The sequence below is a fragment of the Ovis aries genome, chromosome 14, assembly GCF_016772045.2.
Source record: "Ovis aries strain OAR_USU_Benz2616 breed Rambouillet chromosome 14, ARS-UI_Ramb_v3.0, whole genome shotgun sequence".
Taxonomy (NCBI): domain Eukaryota; kingdom Metazoa; phylum Chordata; class Mammalia; order Artiodactyla; family Bovidae; genus Ovis; species Ovis aries.
In genome coordinates, this window is record NC_056067.1 from 46,749,503 (window position 1) to 46,756,482 (window position 6,980).

Sequence of the window (6,980 nt, forward strand, 5' to 3'; positions counted from 1 at the left end):
AGCATCATTCCTTCCAAAGAAATCCCAGGGTTGATCTCCTTCAGAATGGACTGGTTGGATCTCCTTGCAGTCCAAGGGACTCTCAAGAGTCTTCTCCAACACCATAGTTCAAATGCATCAATTCTTCGGCACTCAGCCTTCTTCACAGTCCAACTCTCACATCCATACATGACCACAGGAAAAACCATAGCCTTGACTATGCAGAGTACATCATGAGAAACGCTGGGCTAGGGGAAGCACAAGCTGGAATCAAGATTGCCGGGAGAAATATCAATAATCTCAGATATGCAGGTGACACCACCCTTATGACAGAAAGTGAAGAGGAACTAAAAAGCCTCTTGATGAAAGTGAAAGAGAAGAGTGAGAAAGTTGGCTTAAAGCTCAGCATTCAGAAAACGAAGATCATGGCATCCGGTCCCATCACTTCATGGGAAATAGATGGGGAAACAGTGGAAACAGTGTCAGACTTTATTTTGGGGGGCTCCAAAATCACTGCAGATGGTGGCTGCAGCCATGAAATTAAAAGGCGCTTATTCCTTGGACGAAAAGTTATGACCAACCTAGATAACATATTCAAAAGCAGAGACATTACTTTGCCGATTAAGATCTGTCTAGTCAAGGCTATGGTTTATCCAGTAGTCATGTACGGATGTGAGAGTTGGACTGTGAAGAAGGCTGAGCGCCGAAGAATTGATGCTTTTGAACTGTGGTGTTGGAGAAGACTCTTGTGAGTCCCTTGGACTGCAAGGAGATCCAACCAGTCCATTCTGAAGGAGATCAACCCTGGGATTTCTTTGGAAGGAATGATGCTAAACCTGAAGCTCCAGTACTTGGCCACCTCATGCGAAGAGTTGACTCATTGGAAAAGACTTTGATGCTGGGAGGGATTGGGGGCAGGAGAAGAAGGGGACGACAGAGGATGAGTTGGCTGGATGGCATCGCTGACTCGATGGACGTGAATCTGAGTGAACTCTGGGAGTTGGTGATGGACGGCGAGGCCTGGCGTGCTGCGATTCATGGGGTCGCAAAGAGTCAGACACAATTGAGCGATTTAACTGAACTATTGTTCCATGTCCAATATTACTGTTGCTTCCTGGCCTGCATAGAGGTTTCTCAAGAGGCAGGTCAGGTGGTCTGGTATTCTCTCAGCATTTTCCACAGTTTATTGTGATCCACACAGTCAAAGGCTTTGGCATAGTCAATAAAGCAGAAATAGATGTTTTTCTCTAAGTCTCTTGCTCTTTGGATGATCCAGCGGATGTTGGTAATTTGATCTCTGGTTCCTCTGTCTTTTCTAAAACCAGCTTGAACATCTGGAAGTTCGAGGTTTATGTATTGCTGAAGGCCGGCTTGGAGAATTTTGAGCATTACTTTACTAGCATGTGAGATGAGTGCAATTGTGCGGTAGTTTGAGCATTCTTTGGCATTGCCTTTCTTTGGAATTGGAATGAAACTGACCTTTTCCAGTCCTGTGGCCACTGCTCAGTTTTCCAAATTTGCTTGCATATTGAATGCAGCACTTTCCCAGCATCATCTTTCAAGATTTGAAATAGCTCAACTGGAATTCCATCACCTCCACTAGCTTAGTTTGTAGTGATGCTTTCTAAGGCCCACTTGACTTCACATTCCAGGATGTCTGGCTCTAGATGAGTGATCACACCATCGTGATTATCTGGGTCGTGAAGATCTATTTTGTACAGTTCTTCCGTGTATTCTTGCCACCTCTTCTTAATATCTTCTGCTTCTGTCGTTTATCGAGCCCATCTTTGCATGAAATGTTCCCTGGGTATCTCTAATTTTCTTGAAGAGATCTCTAGTCTTTCCCATTCTGTTCTTTTCCTCTATTTCTTTGCATTGATCGCTGAAGAAGGCTTTCTTATCTCTTCTTGCTATTCTTTGGAACTCTGCATTCAGATGCTTATATCTTTCCTTTCCTTTTCTCCTTTGCTTTTCACTTTTCTTCTTTTCATAGCTATTTGTGAGGCCTCCCCAGACAGCCATTTCTTTTCCATGGGGATGGTCTTGATCCCTGTCTCCTGTACAATGTCACGAACCTCCGTCCATAGTTCATCAGGCACTCTATCTATCAGATCTAGTCCCTTAAATCTATTTCTCACTTCCACTGTATAATCATAAGGGATTTGATTTAGGTCATACCTGAATGGTCTAGCAGTTTTCCCTACTTTCTTCAATTTAAGTCTGAATTTGGTAATAAGGAGTTCATGATCTGAGCCAGTCAGCTCCTGGTCTTGTTTTTGTTGACTGTATAGAGCTTCTCCATCTTTGGCTGCAAAGAATATAATCAATCTGATTTCGGTGTTGACCATCTGGTGATGTCCATGTGTAGAGTCTTCTCTTGTGTTGTTGGAAGAGAGTGTTTGCTATGACCAGTGCATTTTCTTGGCAAAACTCTATTAGTCTTTGCCCTGCTTCATTCTGCATTCCAAGGCCAAATTTGCCTGTTACTCCAGGTGTTTCTTGACTTCCTATTTTTGCATTCCAGTCCCCTATAATGAAAAGGACATCTTTTTTGGGTGTTAGTTCTAAAAGGTCTTGTAGGTCTTCATAGAACCGTTCAACTTCAGCTTCTTCAGCATTACTGGTTGGGGCATAGACTTGGATTACCATGATATTGAATGGTTTGCCTTGGAGATGAACAGAGATCATTCTGTCGTTTTTGAGATTGCATCCAAGTACTGCATTTTGGACTCTTTTGTTGACCATGACGGCTACTCCATTTCTTCTGAGGGATTCCTGCCTGTAGTAGTAGGTATAATGGTCATCTGAGTTAAATTCACCCATTCCAGTCCTTTTTAGTTTGCTGATTCCTAGAATGTCAATGTTCACTCTTGCCATCTCTTGTTTGACCACTTCCAATTTCCCTTGATTCATGGACCTGATATTCCAGGTTCCTATACAATATTGCTCTTTACAGCATCAGACCTTGCTTCTATCACCAGTCACATCCACAGCTGGGTATTGTTTTTGCTCTGGCTCCATCCCTTCATTCTTTCTGGAGTTATTTCTCCACTGATCTCCAGTAGCATATTGGGCACCTACTGACCTGGGGAGTTCCTCTTTCAGTATCCTATCACTTTGCCTTTTCATACTGTTCATGGGGTCCTCAAGGCAAGGATACTGAAGTGGTTTGCCATTCTCTTCTCCAGTGGACCACATTCTGTCAGACCTCTCCACCATGACCTGCCCATCTTGGGTGGCCCCACAGGCATGGCTTAGTTTCATTGAGTTAGACAAGGCTGTGGTCCTAGTGTGATTAGATTGACTAATTTTCTGTGATTATGGTTTCACTGTGTCTGCCCTCTGATGCCATCTTGCAACACCTACCGTCTTACTTGGGTTTCTCTTACCTTGGATGTGGGTTATCTCTTCACGGCTGCTCCAGCAAAGTACAGCTGCTGCTCCTTACTTGGACAAGGGGTATCTCCTCACCACCGCCCCTCCTGACCTTGAACGTGGAATAGCTCCTCTAGGCCCTCCTGCATCCGCGCAGTCACCGCTCCTTGGATGTGGGGTTGCTCCTCCCCACCGCCACCCCTGGCCTTGGACTTGGGGTAGCTCCTCTCAGCTGCTCCTGCGCCATCACAGCCTGGCACTCTTGGCTACTGCCCTTGACCTTGGACGTGGGGTAACTCCTCTTGGCCACCGCCCCTCGAGCATGGGGTCCTCCCGGCTTCTGCCCCTGACCTCGGACTTGGGGTAGCTCCTCTCAGCCATGCTATGTGTGCTGGTCGCAGCCGCCCTCACTATTCCCATGCTGGACCCATCACTTCATGGCAAATAGATGGGGAAACAGTGACAGACTTTATTTTATTGGGCTCCGAAATCACTGCAGATGGTGACTGCAGCCATGAAATTTAAAGATGCTTGCTCCTTGGAAGAAAAGCTATGACCAACCTAGACAGCATATTAAAAAGCTGAAACATCACTTTGCCAACAAAGGTCCATATAGTAAAAGTTATGGTTTTCCCAGTAGTCATGTATGGATGTGAGAGTTGGACCATAGAGAAGGCTGAGTGCAGAAGAATCAAAGCTTTTGAACTGTGGTGTTGGAGAAGACTCTTGAGAGTCCCTTGGACTGCAAGGAAATCAAACCAGTCAATCCTGAATATTCACTGGAAGGACTGATGCTGAAGCTGAAGCTCCAATACTTTGGCCACCTGATGCAAAGAGCCAACTCTTTAGAAAAGACCCTGATGCTGGGAAAGACTAAAGGCAGGAGGAGAAGGGGACAACAGGACGTGATGGTTGAATGGCATCACAGACTCAATGGACATGAGTTTGAGCAAGCTCCAGGAGATGGTGAAGTACAGGAAGCCTGGCATGCTGCAGTCCATGGGGTCACAAAGAGTCAGACACAACTGAGCAACCAAATACCATGACACTTCCTCCTGACAAATATATCTCATAAAAGCAAGTATTTTTGCCTGTTGTCAACATTAGTAGACTACTCAACCTGAATGGTGTATCACAGTGACTCTTTAATCCTAAGAGCTGCACCTCAGTATCCTCTATTTCATCAGTTTGTCTAGTTATGGTGTTAGCTAAAAGAAGAACATGTGCCACCTTTTGAACTGCAGCATTTAAGTTACCCGACAAATTTAAAACAGCATAGAAATGTTTCAGTGAACAAATTGTGAACACACTTTAAAGAGATGAAAAAAAAAAAGTAGGAAATCTTAGCAAAGAAAGGGAGAGTCTAAAGAACAAAATGAAATATTTTAACTGAAAAATACAGAAGCAGAAATAAAAGACTTGGTGGATATGCTCAAGAACACAGTGGAGAGGACAGAGGAAACCATCAGGGAACTTAAAGATGGAACAAGAGAAATTACCCAATATGAGCAAAAGAGAGGAGAAATATGCCAAGTCCTAAAAGGAAAAGAGAGAGTGTGAGTCTGAAGAGGAATACAAAGAAATAATGGCAGAAAACTCCTCAAATTTGGCAATAAATGTAAGCCTCCATATTCAAGAAACTGAGCAAATCCCAACTAGGATAAACCCAAAGAAATCTATAAGACACATGATAATCCAACTTCACAAAACTAAAAACAAAACAAAATTGAAAGCAGTGTTAGAAATGATCTATACCTACAGAAAAACAGTGACTTAAATAACATATTTTTCATCAGAACACAGGACATCTAGAACTAGCACATTTTTTAAGTGCTGAAGAAACTGTTAACCCAGAACTCTGTACTGGCAAAAAATATTCATGAATGAAGTAAAGGAAGACATGCTCAGACAATGGAAAACTGAGAATTTGTCAGGAGGTCTAAGAAGTTCTTCAATATCAGGAGTGAGGAAAGGACAGAAAGTATACATATGGGTACATTTAATGTTGAGTTCCCAATTATGTTAGATGGTTTAATAAAAAGATGGCTACACTATCTTATGTAGTTCTTAAGGTATATAGAGGAAATATTTATGATAACTATACAACCAAAGGAGAGAAATAAGGTTTTGAATTGGTTCAGTGTTAATGAAAGTAGACTGTGATGTCATGTATGTATAAAGTAATACCTAGAAATTCTAAACTAGTAAAAAGTTAATACAAAGAAATGTACTTAAGAACTCTGTAGATCAAAGTAGAACAAACTATTGTACTTGCAACAAGTGGAATTGATCTGAAAAGAATTATGTTGAGTGAAAAAAAGCCAACCTTAAAAGGTTACATAGTAATTAGGTAGGTAAATGTAAATATTAAAGGTAATACAGTGATTTCACTTATAGAACACTCCTAGTATAGTGAAATTAAGGAGAATAGTGTTTGGCAGGGATTAGGAGTGGGGTTCAAGGGAAGGAAAGAAGGTATGATTACAAAGGGATAGAATAAGTGATACTTGTGGTGTTTCAAGTTCTACATTTTGATTGTAATGGTCATTACAAAAATTTACACTAGATAAAATTGTAACAAGAGACACACAAATGCACGCAAAATCAGTGAAATCTGGTATGGCCTATAAATCTAATTAGTGTCAAATTTGATATGTAACTATAGTCATGTAAAATGTTAACATTAGGGGAATGCAGATATAGGGTACACAAACTAAACGTCCTCTAGAGCACTGGCCCCCAACCTTTTTGGCATCAGAGACTAGTTTCACAGAAGACAATTTTTCCATGGGCCAGAGGTGGGGTGGGTGGTGGGAAAAGATGGTTTGGGGATGATTCAAACACATTACACTTATCATGCACTTTATTTCTATTATTATTATTGTATCCTCTCCACCTCAGATCATCAGGTATTAGATCCCAAAGGTTGGGGACCCCTGCTTTAGGGTATTATATCTTCAACTTGTAAAAATCTGTAATAATTTCTAAATAAAAGTATTTTTGGAAGTTCCAGTAGAAAAAGACAAAATATATGGACTATTCAGATAAATTATTTTGGGCTCCAAAGTCACTGCAGGTGGTGACTGGAGTCATGAAATTAAAAGCCATGAAATTTCTTCTCCTTGGAAGAAAAGCTATGACCAACCTAGATGGCATATTAAAAAGCAGATACATTACTCTGCCAACAAAGGCCCGTCTAGTCAAAGCTGTGGTTTTTCCAGTAGTCATGTATGAATGTGAGTTGGACTATAAAGAAAGCTGAGTACTGAAGAACTGATGCTTTTGAACTGTGGTGTTGGAGAAGATTCTTGAGAGTCCCTTGGACTGCAAGATCAAACCAGTCAATCCTAAAGGAAATCAGTCTTGAATATTCATTCAAAGGACTGATGCTGAAGCTCCCAATACTTTGGCCACCTGATGCAAAGAACTGACTCATTGGAAAAGACCCTGATGCTGGGAAAGATTGAAGGCAGGAGAAGTTGGATGGCATCACAGACTCAATGGACATGAGTTTGAGCAAGCTCCGGGAGTTGGTGATGGACAGGGAAGCCTGGTGTGCTGCAGTCCATGGGGTCGCAAAGAGTTGGACGTGACTGAGTGACTGGACTGAACTGATTCAGAGGAAA